We start from the raw sequence: 19,065 nt of genomic DNA, 5'->3' as shown, positions 1-19,065 counted from the left end.
ACCTTAGGAACTTCGTGAATAACAAACCAGCACTCCAAAGAATTTTGCACAATATCCTAGGAACAGACATTGAGGATCACAACCCCAGGAAGCAAAGCAGAATGAACCCATCTGGCATGACAAGAAATTCAATGTAAAGGGGGAGAACCCAGCAAAAAGAAAAAGTCATGGCAATGACAAGTCAATACGTTTCAGTTATAACCATCAATGTTAATGGTCTCAATTCACCAATCAAAAGAAATAGACTGGCAGAATGGCTCAAGAAACAAAATCCAACAATATGCTGCATACAAGAAACACACTTAATTCAAAAGGAAACTCATAGACTGAAAGTTAAAGGGTGGAAAACAATTCTGGATGCGACAGGAACACGATAAAAAGCAGGAGTAGCTATCCTCTTTGCAGATCAAGTAGATTTCAAACCAACACTGATTAAGAGAGATGAAGAAGGACACTACATTCTTGTAAAGGGAAGAATCCAAGAGGAAGAGATGACAATCATAAATATCTATGCACCAAACACTAGTGCACCCAACAAATTATAGAACAAATACTAGCGGACATGAAAAGTCATATATGCACTAGTACAATTGTAGTGGGGGACCTCAACACCCCACTGTCACAAATAGATAGAGCAACTAGACAAAAAATAAGTAATGAAATACTAGAACTCAATTGAACTCTTGAACAAATGAACTTAAAAGATGTTTACAGAATTTTCCACCCCACAAAATCAGAATACATATTCTTCTCAGCTGCACATGGGTCATTCTCCAAAATAGACCGCATACTCACACATAGAACATGTTTAAGTAAGTACAAAGGAATTGAAGTTATCCCTTGTATATTATCAGACCATAGTGCGATGAAATTGGAGATCCATAGGAAAAGAAACAAAAAATTTCATAAACAGGTGGAAATTGAACAACACACTTCTGAATAACCAATGGGTCACAGAGGAATTAAAGAAGAAATCAGACAGTTCCTTCAATTAAATGACAATGACAATACAACATATCGGAATCTATGGGACACAATGAAAGCAGTCTTACCAGGGAAATTCATAGCAGTGAATATGCATATTAGGAAAACAGAACGAGCCCAATTAAACAACCTGATGCTGAACCTCAAGCTTCTAGAAAAAGAAGAGCAGGACAACCCCAGAGCTCATACAAGGGAGGAAATTATAAAGATCAGAGGAGAAATCAATGCAATGGAGACTAAGAGAATGATACAAAAAATCAATGAAGCCAAGAGTTGGTTCTTCGAAAGAATCAACAAAATTGACAAACCTTTAGCCAACCTTATCAGAAAAAGGAAAGAAAAGGCCCAAATCCATGCAATTAGGAATGAAAAAGGTGAAATTACAGCAGCCCCAACAGAAATCCAGAGGATCATCAATACCTACTTCCAGAACCTATACGCCAATAAGATGGACAACACAGAAGAAATGGACAGATTCCTAGATACATATGAATTACCAAAGTTGAACGTAGAAGACCTAAAAATTCTGACCAACCCAATATCAACCAATGAAATTGAAAAGATAATTAAAAACTTATCAACTAAGGAAAGCCCAGGCCCTGATGGCTTCACTGATAAATTCTACAAGACGTTTAGAAAGGAACTGCTGCCACTGCTGTTTAAACTCTTCAATGAAATTGAAAGGGAAGTAATACTCCCAAATTCATTCCTGGAAGCAAGCATCAGCTTGATCCCCAAAGCAGAGAAAGACCCAACTGAAAAAGAGAACTATAGGCCAATCTCACTAATGAACATAGATGCAAAAATCCTTAATAAGATACTGGCAAACAGAATGCAGAAGATCATCAAGAAGATCATACACCCTGATTAAGTGGCATTCATCCCAGGGATACAGGAATGTTTCAATACATGAAAATCAATCAATGTAATACACCATATCAATAGAGCCAAGGACAAAAGCCATATGATTATCTCCATAGACACAGAAAAAGCATTTGACAAAATCCAACATGCATTTATGATAAAAACCCTACAAAAAATTGGAATAGATGGTCTCTACCTCAAACTGATAGAAGCCATCTATGAAAAACCAACAGCCAATATCATACTAAATGGTCAAAAACTGAAATCCTTCACACTAAAATCAGGAACAAGACAAGGATGTCCACTATCACCACTCTTGTTCAATATAGTTCTGGAAACATTAGCCACGACAATCGGACAAGAGAAAGAAATAAAAGGAATAAAGATAGGTAATGAAGAAGTCAAATTGTCATTATTTGCAGATGACCTGATTCTCTATATAGAAGACCCCAAGAACTCCACCAAAAGTCTTCTAGACTTAATAACCAAATTCAGTCAAGTAGCTGGTTACAAGGTCAACACACAAAAATCAATAGCTTTCCTCTACACCAATGACAGACTCACTGAGAGAGAAATAGGGCAAATTATTCCTTTCACAATAGCATCCAAAAAACTGAAATACCTAGGAATCATCCTAATGAAAGAAATCAAAGACCTCTTCTCTGAAAACTATGGCACTCTGAAAAGAGAGATTGAAGATGATATCAGAAAATGGACAGACATCCCCTGCTCCTGGGTAGGAAGGATTAATATAGTGAAAATGGCCATACTTCCAAAACTGCTCTATAGATTCAATGCAATTCCAATTGAGATCCCAGCAGCATACTTCACAGACCTCGAGAAAACAATCCAAAAATTCATTTGGAACAAGAAGAGACCCAGAATAGCAAAAGCAATTCTAGGTAACAGAGTCATGGCAGGGGATATCACAATCTCCAACCTGCAACTATACTACAAAGCTACTGTGATAAAAACAGCATGGTACTGGCAAAGAAACAGACTTGAGGACCAGTGGAACAGATTAGAAGATGCGGAAACAACGCCAGACACACTCAGCCATCTCATCTTCGACAAAGGACCCAAACACCCTCACTGGAGGAAAGATAGCCTCTTTAATAAATGGTGCTGGAAAAATTGGGCTTCAACTTGCCAAAGATTAAAACTAGATCTGTATCTCTCACCATGCCCTAAACTAAAATCAAAATGGATTAAAGATCTAAATATTAAAATAGAAACTCTGAACAGTTGGAACAGAGGTTAGGTAGAACCCTTGAAGACATTGGTGTAGGAAAGGATTTTATGAACAAAAGCTCAGTTGCCCGTGAACTAGCACAAACAATCAACCAATGGGCTCTCTCCTTATTAAAAGGCTTCTGCACAGCAAGAGAAACCACCAGTAGTGTGAAGAGACAACCCACAATGTGGGAGAAAATCTTCACCTGCTCTTCCTCAGACAAAGGTCTATTATCTCAAATCTATAAAGAACTTAAAAAGATCAGACCTCCCAAATTTAAAGACCCAATCCAAAAATGGGCATCTGAAATGAACAGGCATTTCTCAGACAAAGAAGTAGACATAGCAAATAAATGCATGAAAAAATGTTCAACATCACTGGTCATTCGAGAGATGCAAATGAAAACAATGCTGAGATTCCACCTCACTCCAGAAAGAATGGCTGCTACCATGAAATCAATGAATAACAAATGCTGGCGGGGCTGTGGGGAAAGAGGAACCCTACTCCACTGCTGTTGGGAGTGTAGCCTGGTGCAAGCACTGTGTAAATCACTATGGAGATACCTCAAAGAGCTAGGACTGGAAGTCCCATTTGACCCCACTATTCCACTGCTGGGGATCTTCCCCAAAGAATTAAAAGAATCATACCACAGTGATATATGTGTGCCCGTGTTCATAGCAGCACAGCTTGTAATAGCTAAAACTTGGAAACAGCCCAAATGCCCATCAGCTGGAGACTGGATAAAGAAAAGGTGGTATTTTTATAAAATGGAGTACTACTCAGCCATAAAAAATGAGAAATTAGAGACATTTATAGCTAAGTGGATGCACATTGAGGCCAATCTCTTAAATGAAATAAATAGGACACACATGTATAAATACCGAATAGTTTCTCTGGTGTGAGAAACTGAAAGTGTAAATAAGGACTAAATGTATAATAGGTAATGGGAAATAGGAAGAAAAGGGGCAAAGGGGAAGGAAGTGGGAGGGCTAGGGGAAAGGGTAGAAGGGAATGGGATTAATATGAGAAAATGGAAAAATAAGAACAAAATCTTTGTAAATAGGGAGGAATGGAGGGGTTGAAGGGAGGGCTGGGCAAGGGTGAAACATAAGAACCAAGAGAGACTATGTAAAGGTGCAAATTTCCACTGATGAATGTCATTATATTGTATACCTAAAATGTACCAATGATTAGAATGAATAATTGATAATGTAAAATAGGAAAAAAAGGTCCAAAGGGGTAGGGGTAGTGGGAGGGGCAAGGGAAAGGAAAGAAGGGAGAGGAAAAATGCTGAGAAATGGAAAAAATGGAAACAAAGTCTTTGTAAATAGGGAGGGGTGGAGGGCATGAAGGGAGGGCTAGGAATGGGGAAAAAATAAGAACCAAGATGCATTATGTAAAGGTACAATTCCCAATGAGAAATGTAATTGTGTTGTATACCTACAATGTACCAATAAAAGAATTTAATAGAAAAAAAAACTTATAACTTCATCTCCCTAATGAGTGTATAATTCAATCTTGTTATTGTACTGATTAGCATTTTGCTGATTCTAGAGTTGCACACCTTTCCTTGTGCTGTACTGGCTATTTATCAACTTCTTATGTCTACATTTTAATTGTGTTGTCTATTAATGAGCTCTAAGAATTCTTTATATATTCTGGTCATAGGTTATATGAATTTTAAATATGGTCTGTATAAGGACTACTTTTCATTTTAATGATGTCATTTAAAGTCCTAAATTTTGATGGAATCTCATTTATCAATTTTTTTCTTTTATACATTATGTCTTTTGTATACTAGGTACTTCTTCCCTACCCTGAATTCATAAACATTTTCCCTTATAATTTCTTCTTAAAGTTTTACACTTTTAGGCTTTCATATTTAGGTTCATAGATCCCTTCAAGTTATTTTCATGTATGGAAATAAAGGGTTGAGGTTAAGTTTTTATATACAGACACCAGGTGTTCTAGTGGCGTTTGCTGAAAACACTGTCTCTTCCTCGGCTCTTGAATTGAGTTTATATTCTATAAAATGCTAATGTTAAATAATCTTTCAGAACCCATTAGACCATATATGTGTGGTTCTATTTCTAGATTCTCTGTTTTATTCCAATGATCTATATGTCTTTGCTTACACCAACATTGCCTTGATTACTGTAGCTTTAGAAGAAGTCTTAAAATTAGGTACTAAACGTCTTCCAACATTGTTCTGTTTAAACTTTTCTATGTCCTTTGTACTCCTACATAACTTTTAAATTTCAATATCCAATTCTTCATTTATAGCAAGTATACACAGACCTGAATTTTTATATATACCTTGTGTTTTCTAATCCTGCTAAATTCAAATCCAAGTTCTAGGGGCTCGTAGAGATTTCTTAGTATTTTCTCTGTAGATGATCATTTCATCTACATATAAAGATTTTGCTTCTACCTTGCCAATCCTATCCTAATTGTGTCATTTTATTGCCAGACTATTTTGATGGGGCCTAGGTTTCAAAGTTTAATGGACAGATAAAGAGTAAGCATATCTGCCCACCTTAAGGAGAAAGCATTGTATCTTCTCCATTCATATAAGGCATTCTCACTGGAAGTATGGAGTACATGTCTTTAATCTGTTGAGAAGGTTCTGTTCTACTTCTGGTCTCCTGAGAGCTTTTACTATGAACAGTTGTAGAATTTAGCTCAATACTTTTTCTCCAACTAGTGACAGGATCATATGGCTTTTTCCTTTCCTCTGTTAAAATGATGACTTTTGGGGGTGGATCTTCCAATGCTGAACCAACATTGGCAGGCCTATAACAAAACCACTTTCTACATACTGCCAGATCTGACTTCTAATAGTTTGCTTTGTTAAACAAATTTCTATCTATGTTCATACTTTTTTCTTCTATTATCTTTATCCAGTTTTAGGATTAGCACAATGTTGATTTCCTAAAATGAGGGGAGAAGTGTTCCTTCTTTTTTTCTGCTTTAATTGTTTGATATAATTTATCAGTTTAAACGTATACGAGCCTGGTGTTGTCATATAGGTAGGTTTTCAAGCTAGGAATATACTTTCTTTAATAGGTGCTATTCAAATTTTATATTTCCTCCAGAGTTAGCTTCATTAATTTGTCTTCCAATGTACTTCTTAGAAGTTGTCAAATTTATTTCAAAACAGATTTTTGAAATATGGTTTCTACATCCTTTTAAATTCTGTGAAATCTGTGGTAATGTCTCCTATAACTTGATATTATAATTTTTAAAATGTATAATTTATATTGTGTAACAGGAAGTAAAAGTCTAAAGTGCAGCGGAAGTGGGAGGGGTAGGGAAAAGGAAAAAAGGGAAAAGAAAAAATATGAGAAAAGGAAAAAAATGGAAACAAGGTCTTTGCAAATAGGAAAGGGTGGAGGGGGTGAAGGGAGGGGAAAGGAAGGGAAAAAAAAGATCCAAGAAACTCATGTAATGGTACAAGATCCCAATGATAATGTAACTGTATTTTATACCGAAAATATACCAATAAACTTAATGGGAAAAAAAAAAAAGAAAAAAAAATATTTTCCTACACCAATGTCTTCAAGAGTTCTACCTAATTGCTGTTTCAGCTGGTTCAACATTTCTGTTTTAATATTTAGACCTTTAATCGATTTAGATTGTAGTTGAGTGCATGGTGAGAGATATAAATCTAGTTTTAATTTTTGCCAAGTTGAAACTCAGTTTTTCCAGCAACATTTATTAAAGAGACTATCTTTCCTCCAGTGAGGGTGTTTGGCTCCTTTGTCGAAGATGACATGGCTGAGTGTGCCTGGGGTTGTTTCTGCATCATGTAATCTGTTCCACTGGTCCTCAGGTCTGTTTCTTTGCCAGTACCATTTTGTTTTTTTCACAGTAGCTCTGTAGCATAGTTTCAAGTTGGTGGTTGTGATATCCCCTGCCATCTCTCTGTTGCCTAGAATTGCTTTTGCTATTCTAGGTCTCTCCTTCCTCCAAATGAGTTTTAGGACAGTTTTCTCTAGGTCCATGTAGTATGCTGCTGGAATTTCAATGAGGATTCAATAGAATCTGTATAGCAGTTTTGGAAGTATGTCATTTTCACTATGCTGATTTTTCCTACCCAGGAGCAAGGGATGTCTTTCCATTTTCTGATATTGTCTTCAATCTCTTTTTTCAGAATGCTATAGTTTTCAGAGAACAGGTCTTTGATTTCTTTTGTTAGATTGATTGCTAGGTATTTGAGATTTTTGGATGCTATTGTGAAAGGAATTGTTTGCCCTATTTCTCTCTCAGTGAGTCTGTTTTTCATGTAGAGGAAAACTATTGATTTTTTGTGTGTTGACCTTTTATCCAGCTACTTTCCTGAATTTGTTTATTAAATCTAGAAGACTTTTGGTTGAGTTCTTGGGGTCTTCTGTATAGAGTATCATGTCATCTGCAAATAATGACAATTTGACTTCTTTATTTCCTATCTTTGTTCCTTTTATTTCTGTCTCTTGTCTAATTGTTGAGGCTAATGCTTCCAAAACTACATTGAACAGGAGTGGTGATAGTGGGCATCCTTGTCTTGTTGCTGATTTTAGTGCGAAAGATTTCAGTTGTTCACCATTTAGTACCACATCGGCTGTTAGTTTTTCATATATGGGTGTTGTCAGATTGAGGTATAGACCACATCTTTCACTTTTTTTGTAGGGTTTTTATCTTAAATGCATGTTGGACCTTGTCAAGTGCTTTTTCAGCCTCTATTGTGGTGATCATATGTTTTTATCCTTGCCTCTATTGATATAGTGTATTACATTTATTGATATCCGTATGTGGAACCACCTCTGCATGCCTGGGATGAGTCCCACTTGGTCAGGGTGTATGATCTTCTTGATGATCTTCTGCATTCTATCTGCCAGTATCTTATTAAGGATTTTTGCATCTATTTTCATTAGTGAGATTGGCCTATAGTTTTCTTTTTCCATTGGGTTTTTCTCTGCTTTGGGGATCAAGGTGATGCTTGCTTCCAGGAATGAATTTGGGAATATTTATTCCCTTTTAATATCCTTGATGAGTTTAAACAGTAGTTGCAGTAGTTCCTCTCTAAATGTCTTGTAGAATTCAGGAGTGAAATCATCGGGACTCGGGCTTTTCTTAATTGGTAAGTTTTTAATTATGTTTTCAATTTCATTGATATTTGATTGTTTAGAATTTTTAGGTCTTCTTCATTCAACTTTGGTAATTTATAGTTATTTAGGAATTTGTCCATTTCTTCTGTGTTTTCCATCTTATTGGCATATAGGTTGTCCAAGTAGGTATTGATGATCCTCTGGATTTCTGCTGAGTCTGCTGTAATTTCATCCTTTTCATTCCTAAATGCAGAGATTTGGGCCTTTTCTTTCCTTTTTCTGAAAAGTTTGGTTAAGGGTTTGTCAATTTTGTTTATTCTTTTGAAGAACCAACTCTTGGCTTTATTGATTTTTTTGTATCATTCTCTTAGTGTCCATTGCATTGATTTCTGCTTTGATCTTTATGCTTTCCTCCCTTATGTGAGCTTTGGGTTTGTCCTGCTCTTCTTTTTCTAGAAGCTTGAGGTTCAGCATCAGGTTGTTTAATTGTGCTCGTATGGTTTTCTTAATATGAGTTATTCATTGCTATGAATTTCCCTCATAAGACTGCTTTCATTGTATCCCATAAATTCCAATATGTTGTATTGTCATTGAAATTCAATTGTAGGAACTGTCTGATTTCTTGTTTAATTTCCTGTGTGACCCATTGGTTTTTCAGAAGTGTGTTGTTCAATTTCCATTTGTTTATGAAATTCTTGTGCTTTCTTTTGCTATTGATCTCAAATTTCATCACACTATGGTCTGATAATATACAGGGGATACCTTTAATTCTTTTGTACTTACTTAAACATGTTCTGTGAGCAAATATGTGGTCTATTTTGGAGAACAACCCGTGTGCAGATAAAAAAAAATATGCATTCAGATTTTCTGTGGTGGAACACCCTGTAAATATCTGTTAAGTTCATTTGTTCAAGAGTTTGATTAAGTTCTAGTATTTCATTTCTGATCTACTGTCTAGTTGATCTCTTTGTTACAGTGGGGTATTGAAGTCCCCCACTACTATTGTATTAGTGCTTATTTGATTTTTCTTGTCCATTAGTATTTGTTTTATGTAGTTGTGCACACTAGTGTTTGGTGCATATATGTTTATGATTGGTATCTCTTCCTCTTGGATTGTTCCCTTTACAAGGATGTAGTGTCCTTCTTTGTCTCTCTTAAACAGTTTTTGTTTGAAATCCACTTGATTTGCAAAGAGGATAGCTACTCCTGCTTTTTTTCAGGTTCTTGTCGTATGGGGTATGGTTTTCTACACTTTAACTTTCAGTCTATGAGTTTCTTTTTGAGATAAGTGTGTTTCTTGTATGCAACATATTGTTGGATCTTGCTTCTTGACCCATTCTGCCAGTCTATTTCTTTTCTTGGTGAATTGAGACCATTAACATTGATGGTTATAATTCATACATTTTGACTTATCATTGTCATGACTTTTTCTATTTGTTGGATTCCCCCCCCCTTTGCATTTAATATCTTGTGATGCCCAGTGGATTCATTCTGCTGGGCTTCCTGGGGTTATGATCCTTGTTATCTTTTCCTAGGATATTGTCTAAAATATTTTGCAGTGCTGGTTTTGTATTCATGAATTTCCTAAGGTCCTCTTTGTCATGAAAGTAACTTTTTTCTCCATCAATTTTGAAAGATAGTTTTTCAGGGTACATCAATCTGGGTTCGAGGCTGTTTTCTTTTAGAGCTTGAAATATGTCACTCTAAGCTTTTCTTGCCTTGATGATTGACGTTGAGAAGTCTGCTGTGATTCTGATAGGCTTTTCTTTGTATGTGATTTGTATCTTTTCTCTAACTGTTGGAAAATTTTGTTCTTCTGTTGGGTTTCTGGAATCCTAACTATTATATGTCTATGTGTAGATTTTTTTGATCAAGGCTAGTTGGAGTCCTATATGCCTCATGTATCTGTATGTCAAGTTCTTTTCCCTTGCTTGGGAAGTTTTCTGCCATCACTTCTATGAACAGTTTTTTATTTCATCTTCACTGTCTCCTGTTTCTTCATTGACTCTGATCAGTTTTAAGTTATTCTTCTTTGCATCATCTAGCAGCTGCTGGATTGATTTCTCATGGTCCCTTACTATTTTAAAGAAATGTTTCTTTTCCTGGTTACTAATTTAAATCTTATATTCTATATCTGAAATTCTGTCCTCACATTGTCCCATTCTGCTGTGTAAACTTTCAGTTGCATTTGTAATCTCCTGGAAATCTGTTTGAATCTGTTTTATGGATTCCACTTGTTTCATATGTTGGGATTCCATCATGTTCCTCACCTCCTCTTTTTTTTTATCTGTGTCCTCTCTAGATTTATTAATCATGTCTTGCACTATGGACATAATCTCTGCTGTTTTCTGAGAAATTATTTCTGATTTCATTTTTTCCAGATCCTCTTTTATTCCCAGTTCAAGGAGTCCAGGTGGTTTATTATCAGATTGTTCCATCTCATTTCCCATTGGGGTTGCTTTAGGTGATCCAGAAGTCTGTTTTGGAGACTTGTTTACATCTTCTCTCATTTCAATGGGGAAGGTGTGTGTGCTGCTGGCACCTGTGGGCCTCAACTCCTTGTCTCTGGGAGTGGTGGTATGGTGGCTTGGAATGTTCACTTCTTCTGTGCTGGGGGCAGCTCTGCTCCTTGGTGATGGGGGCAGCCTGTAGTCTTCAATGTAAAGGTCTTTTACCTTCTTCATTAGATTGGTTCTTCAGGGTTTGTTTTTTTTTTTTTGATGCTATTGTGAAAGCTACTGTTTCTCTAATTTCTTTCATATTGAGTTTGTTATTTCTATACAGGAATGTTATTGATTCTTGAGTGTGGACTTTGTGTCATGCTGTGCTAACAAATTTGGTTATTAAATCTAGGAGACTTTTGTTGGAATTATGGGGTCTTCTATGTAGATTATCCTGTCATCCATAAGATCATCCATAAGTACTTTGAAAACCTGAACTCAAATAAGAGAAAATTTAGGAGAATTGGATAGATTTCTAGATACATATGAAAGCTGGATTGAGAAGATACAAAAATTCTAAACAATCCAATATCAATGAAATTGAAAAAGTAATAAAAAATACTATCAACAAAGAAATTCCCAGGTCTTGATGGAGTCACTGCTGAATTATATAAGAACTTTAGATAAGATCTAATGCCACTCTTCCTCAAACTCTTTAATGAAATCAAAGGGGAAGCAACACTCCCAAAATCATTCCTAGAAGCAAGCACTTCCCTCATACCAAAACAAGAAAAAGACCCAACCAAGTAAGAGAACTATAGGCCAATGTCTTTAGTGAACTGAGAATCAAAATTCTCAGTAAGATACTGGCAAACAGAATGCAGCAAATCATGAAATGATTATACACCATGACCAAGTAGGATTCATCCCAGGGATTCAGAGATGGTGCAACCTACACCAATCAATGAATGTAATAAATCACAACAGAACCAAGAACAAAAACCACATGATCATCCCAATAGTTACCAAAAAATGCATTTGACAGAGTCCAATACACGTTCATGATAAAAAACATACTGAAAAAATTGGAATAGCACGTCTTTATCTCAATCAGATGAAAGCCTTCTATGATAAACCAATAGCCAACATCAAACTAAACAGTCAAAAACTGAAAGCTTTCACTCTAAAATCAGGAACAAGACAAGAATGTCCATGATTACCATTCATATTCAACATAGTTCTGGAAACATTGGCCAGAGCAATTAGACAAGAGAACCAAGTATAAAAATAAGAGTAGGAAATTAAGAAATTAAATTATCATTATTTGTGGATGAAATAATGTTTAACTGTTAAAAGCCAGTTTTTTAGTAACCAAAACCTAACAAAGGAAAATGTAAGAAATTATCTTAGTAAAGTCTAAAACTTTGTGTTTCTATAAGGTTTTTGTACATTAAACTGAGAACATTGAATATTTCAAGAAATCTCATTGTTTTATATATAGAAAATTTAACCTTTAATCATAGCCAACATATACATGTTTTATATATTTATATATATCATTTTTGGGGAGGACATAAGAGTCTGTATGAAAACTGGAAAAGTGACACATCAGTTCATATAACTGAAGCAAATTGGTAATTGGTTTGGTCAGCTGCTTTTTTAGCCACAGAATAGAGTTTGTCTGGTAGTCTCTCAGGCCTAAAGGCCCCTAATTTCAAAATTCAAAAAAGAATATTACCTTCATATTAAAAATTTATCTCTTAATCAACTCAAGAAAAGAAGCTTAAAACTTTATATATATATTAATAACTTATGAAATCAGATTTAATAGACCAAACATACTTTTTATAAGTTTTAAAAACCCAACAATATTTGAACATATATTAGCAATTAATGACTTAGATGTTGTTATGGACATTTATAAGCATTAATCTTATGCATATTTACTTATTTACTTAACCATTATTTTAGATGACTCATGAGAATTAAAACAGGACAATTAAAATTTTAAGCTACATGTTTTTTATTTGTTTGGTCAAGGAAAAGCCCTTAATTTATTGTACACAGAGAAAAATACAGATTGTATTTTTAAAACCAAAATTGTTTTGATATATATTGTCTTCATTGGCTAATAACCTGTATGAAACCATACCACCAATTTTAAAAATGTCTTTGTTCTTACCAACCTATTTAAATTAGCTCACTGTTAAACCATGTAAACAAAAAACATTTGGGCTATATCATGAATATTTCTTTATCTATAAACCAAGTGAAGTAGGACTTTTGGAGGATAATATGTATCTGAATGTTAGCAAACAGCAACATACATATTAACTGAAATCACAACCTTTATGTTACTTAAAGGCTTTTATATGAAAGTCTCCTCTAAATCTCAAGCTTATTAACCTTCATCCTGTAATATTTTGTGTTTGGCTATCCTCAAAACCTGTACAGTCAAGTTTTTGTTTGGAAAGCCCTAACAAAACCAGAAGTGTATAGGGGAAAAAAATAAAAAAGAAATTGTTAAAAGCTCAAAAATAATTAATGAAGCAGCTTCAGATACTTTTAACCAATTATTAACACAAATTAACAGGCTGACGATCAGACAAGATAACTAATAGAACACATAAAAATCTATATTATATTAAAGTACACTCTTAGATGTATTGGCCATTTTGAATTATAATAATCTTTTGTGTAGTTGTAGGTTTATAACTATAAATAGACTAGTCAGATTTTTTTTGGTGGGGGGATTGCCAATTAGCTCTCTTTTTCGTAAGTTATAACAGAATTTTTAATACTTTAAGCCATTTTGAGTACCTTTGTTGTTAGTTAGCTCAGTTGACTTATAACCAATATCAGTAAGAAAGGGGAAAGAGAGAAGAGCTTTGAGAGGTAATTTATCTTTCGAGAAAAAAAATAGCTTTTAATATATATATATATTATCTTAAATCGGTCCCACACTGACAAAATATAACCTGAATGTAACATTTTGGGGATAGACATATAAGATTTATTACATTTTTTCAAAATCTCTCTTGTGTATTTCTGGAAAGTGATAGAAAAAGAAAAGAAAAAAAGACTGAAAGCAGGAAGAGCTGTCTGGCTCATTCTGGCCTCCCAAGGCATGAAGCAGTGGGGTGCCCAAACTAGACTAGTCCATGTGTGCACCTTGCCAAATATTGGGGTAATCCTGCATGTGGACACTGACCCATATTTTATAGCTAGAACTGCCCAGAGGGGTACTTTTGCCTTCTTTGCTCTAGAATCAGAATCACTCGCAATTGATGGTTCTACCTTTTTTTTTTTCACTGATTAGTCCAAGTGTTCCTGTTAGTTTATATCAAAAAAAAAAAAAAAAAATCACGGATCAAGAAAGCAGGAAAGGAGGTTGTACAGAAGAGCTGTATTTAACTTAAAAATGTATTCCAAACATCTTTACATCTAGGGATGTGCAACACATGCACAAGGAACTCACAGAGTCTTCGTAAAGTCTGGAGATGTCACTTAACAATGACAGATCACATATCAAGGAAAACAGAGGCTATATGCTTCCCCTCCCCCCTCACACTAATCACACTAATTTCCCTGCCCCTTTCTGATAAACAATATCAGAAAAAGACTTAAAGGATATGAAACAAGGACAGAGAAGAAAGAGAAAACATGAAAAGTTTTTGACTGAGCTTACCAGAGTCAAGGTTTCCGCAGTCTCCATGCCTGTTTTTTATGTCCCTTCATGTTTACCACAATAAATGTCACTGGTTTGAGTCTGAGAGGTCCCCAAGGCTGAAATAAGAAACCTATTCCACCCTTTTAAAATAAGTTTGTAGGTTTGGTGACTCCCATTGCAGAAAAATATTTTTTAGCATATGTCAATAAAAGAGATATGAAAAGGGTTTATTAGAGATTTGAGGATGAAGTCAAGAGTGGAGTGAAGGTGCTCAGAGAAAGTGAGGTGCATTATGAGCCAGAGTTGGGTACATTTAAGGGGTTTTTAAGATGAGGATCTATGATATATATTCTGTCTGTTGGGTTAAAATGTAAGCCATCTATATGGGTTTAAAATTGAGATATGCTGTCTAACAATATTTATGGTTCCTGACAATGGATGAAATCCCCTTTAGCTAGAAAGGACAAATTAAGAACCCAGATTTATGAGTTTATTTTAAAAGGACATTTAGGAATTTTTTTTCGAGTACTGGGGGTCAAACTCAGAACCTTGTACTTGCGAAGCAGGTTTGGTTCCACTGAGAAAGATACCCAGCCCTAGGAATTTTTTGAGTGAGTTTCCTGGATGAGAAAAAAAAGCTTGAGTAAATTTTGTGTCCTCAAGCTGCAGCTGTTTTCAACAGTATAATTTTAAAATCTTGATCTTTTTGTCTCTTTATTCTTTATTTTTGGATTTTACCTCAATGTGTCATGCACTGTGTGTGTGTGTGTGTTTGTGTGTTCATGGCTATTTGGGATTCTATATGCTTCATTTATCTGAATACTGAATTCTTTCTCTAGATTTAGAAAATTTTCCAGTTATGATTTCAGTGAATCAATTTTCTTTTATCCCTTTGGTGTTGTCTTTTGACCTTTCCCTGATGCCTATTATTCTTAGTATTTATGTTTTTCCTTTTGAGTCATGCAGAAGCTTCCGTGGTACCTTACTGTTTTTAAGGTGTCACCATTGAGTACATGAACTACTATATGCATGATGTCTTCAAGTTCTGACTTTCTCTTCTCACATTGGCCCTTCTTACAGTCTATATTTTCAAGTAAATGTTTCATATCCTGAATTTCTGATAAATTTCATAATCTCTGATTCTTGACTAAAATGGTCATTGTATCTTGTGGTCTTATTTCATTCATTCAGCCTTTTATTTCTGTTGCCTTTAATCTTATTGAACGTTTTATTCCTTGTATTCTTTATGTATTTATTTACATTTCCTCTGAGCTCACTGAACACCTTCTGGATTTGTTTCTTCTTTGATCTCTTCAAACGTTAGCCATTTCTTAGGTCTGTCCCATTGGGGGTGGGGGTGGGGTGTACAGCATAGCACGTTGTGCCACTGCTCAGCTGGAACATGCAGCTACTGGGATCTTACCAGTATAATGAACTTGGCAACAGGAATGAATTAAAGGGCAGAATTTAAAATAAAGGAAGATGGTTTTACTTGGAAAGGATGAAAAATAGAGAAGATAGACAGCTACTCTGGAAGAGTAGGGAAGATCCGAAGGTAAATACCCATGGGTCTTTTTCCTTAGCTCCCTTTTATTTAGGACTAATGACTTCTCCCAGCCCCCATGTAGGTACCTGAAAGTTGTCATCATTTGGTTGGCTCTCGCTGTCTTTGATCCTAACCTGGACACCTCTGTCTACATTCTTTTTGGCCATTTGATTCCTTCCTGCTCTTTTGTGATGGATAAGTGTGAGGAGGAGCCTTATAGAAGAGCAGCTTAGAGTTATAAATTAAGTTAAGGGGACACGTGTATAGCTGATGCAGTGGTATAGTGATGCTAAAGTGAGAATATACATATAAGTGTATATGTATACACGCATGTGATTTTATGTATTAAAAAGGAGTCCTTAGGTGGCTGCCTCTTGTCTTCACTGTAATTTATGGTGGGGACGGTTACCCTGGACTTTCATGTTCCTGGCTACATCCATGTTTTTGCCTATCTACTCTTCCAGTTAAATTCTTATGTTGTGTTACCTGGCATCTTCCAGGGTCTGGTTTCTCTTTTTACCTTTACCTTTGTCTTTCCAATTGCTGGAATCTAATTACAGAGGCAAAAGCTGCTTTTAGTAAGAGTTCATATTAATTTCTTTAATAAAACTTAATGAGATCCTAATTTATCCCTTTTTCCTACTACTCCCTATCTCTACCTGTCTTTTCCCTGTAAACTCCTTTACTTCAGAGCTGGTGAGGTCAGCTTTAGAGGTTTAAAAGTTTTTGGAGGCATCTTGCTGCTTTGTTTTCTCATATTTCCATTGTGTGTGTGTGTGTGTGTGTGTGTGTGTGTGTGTATGTACACCTGTGGTGAGGGCTGGGTGAAGATATGTCAGGTTAAAAAAACTGTCACTACTCTGTTGATTTTAGTTAGTGTATGTCTCCCTGAGATGTGACCTTTCCTTTGCTTTTTTTGTTGTTTATGCAACTCTTCAACCTACTCAGTGTAATGGGACATGACTTGGTTACTATGTTGGAAACAGAGAACAACTATCTGGCATATTGGCATCTACAAAAATCAACCATATATCAAGCATGTAAATTAAAAATTCTTTTAACAGCTTTTCACATTTTTCAGTAACAAGATAGAAATGGAATAGTACAGATCATGAGTAGTGTTAGATATAGTGGATGAGGGAAAGAGAAAGGGAAAAGGGAATAAAATAGTTTAGAAAGAAGAGAAGAATAAAAAAGATAACAGCAAATAGTTATGTTATTTTTATATCTCCAATGGAGGGGAGCAGGGCGGGTTGTGAGTATGTATACAGCAGTGGGGAAAAGGAAGATGAAGGAGGGAAATATATTTGGAGATTTGGGGGAAGATGTAAGAAGATCAGAAGTAATTAATAGACTGACAGAAAGTTTGCGTTTAAATCCTCTGTACGCAATTTTCAGTGGGGGTTAACCTGAAATGACCATGCAATATACTATTTAAACCAAAGCACTAATTAATATCTATTCCCCTTTTCACATATACTAACCCCATGAGTAAACAGGTAAATAGTTAGAAATAGAGATCTATCCCAGATGAATGTAGAAAAAGAAAAAAATGAGTAAATATAGAAAAGAAAAAAATTCCACACATGAACCAAGACGCAAAAGTAAAATGTCCTCTCAATCCTATTTGTATTTTAGCCTGAATTTGACTAGTGTGCTCTTCCTCATCAGTTAAAATTGGAGAGATTTTATCTTGTAGCAGGTGTGTGTGTTTCAGGGCTGGAGGGGTGCTGCGCTCCAGCCCTCTGTGGTTGTAACTAGGATGTTCTTGAACTGATTCCCCTCCATCAATTTGTTCTCTTGCCTATCAGTGAGTGAAGTGGCGTGGAGGTCCCAGTGAACTACTGCCAAGCTTGCTTTTCATTCCTTTTGCTGACAGAGCTCTGTTACTTTTCTGCTGTGCTTCTGTGAGCATAATTAGCTGGATGTTTTGGTCTCTATCCTATGACTGGTAACCTTCAATTCTTGTGGGTTGGGGGAGGAGGGAAAAGCAAGACTTGTCAAGCACCTGGTCCTCTGCTGATCTCTGGAAGGGCTTCTTCAATTCCTGTCCCTTTCCCTCCATGGCAATCCCTGCAGCTGCTGATGTGTGCTCCCTCCATGCTGCTCCACCTGGACACCTAGGAAAACCCACTGACCCAATTACTCTTCTCTGGGTCTCGACTCACACTAAACTCTCAGTCCAAGCCTCTCATAAAGTCTCCATCCAGCCTGCTTGTATAGGGGTTCCTGGTGCTCTTGGCAGGTAAATGCCCCCCCTCTTGGAATTCACCAGCATCTAGGAGCCAATGGGAGTCTTTTCACACAGGCACCATGCTCAGCAGTTTATGGTGGGTGATTGAACAGATCATGAACCAGGGCCAAACTCTGTGGCTGTTGGGGGACAAGTTCCTTGTGGGATACTGTGTGGGGACAGAGATTAGTGGAATGGGGGGTGTCCGTTAGACTGTGCCTGCTTTGGCTTGGCTCCATGTCTCTTCTCCACCCCTTACCACATCAAACACAGTCACTGAGCACATCTGGCTCATTCCTGCTCTCTACCTAGAACTATGCTTTTCCTTTCTTTCCCTAGGGCTCATTGATCCTAAGTAAATCTCCATCTTCTGATTGCTTTTTCTAACCTGTGCTTTCTCTAGTGCCCTAATCTAAGGGGCTCTCCTGCAAATCCCTCTCTCTCTCTCTCTCTCTCTCTCTGTCTGGACTCCATGCCCCAGTGGGTAGAAAGCAAGGACAGTTGGCCACAGGACATTGCCTACTGGCTTGGACAGTAAATGTTGGAACTTAGCTGCTACTACTGTACTCAGTTTCTCCCAGGACGTTAGTTTCCCAAAATGGTGTATTCAATGGCCCTGAGCCTTAAACAGGGAATGGTGTATTCACTGGCCCTGAGCTGTAAGTAGGGCTTGCTGATACTAAGACTCACCTGGTGAGCTTCTCCTTCAATTTGCCCTCCTGTGCTCACTTTCTCTTTCAAGTATCTGTGGATCCTGGTGAATTTCCTTTGAACATCTCATGAGCATTGCTAGCTCTGCATTCCACCACGATAGAAAAGCCTGATATTTAAATTTCTGACATTAAACACGAAATATCATACTCAGGGATTTTTCCTCATTGAGAAAATCTGAGACAACACAATAGGTAAAAAATAAAATCTTGTAATTTCTTTGTTGAGCACTAGTAACAGTTTCACATATTAAATATATGGAAGGAAAATGGTGAAAAAATTGATTTAAAAAATC

The sequence above is a fragment of the Heterocephalus glaber genome, unplaced genomic scaffold (genome assembly GCF_053883595.1).
Source record: "Heterocephalus glaber isolate CG9 unplaced genomic scaffold, H.glaber_assembly_v1.0 deba00001547, whole genome shotgun sequence".
Classification (NCBI taxonomy): Eukaryota; Metazoa; Chordata; class Mammalia; order Rodentia; family Bathyergidae; genus Heterocephalus; species Heterocephalus glaber.
This window is presented reverse-complemented; position numbering follows the sequence as displayed.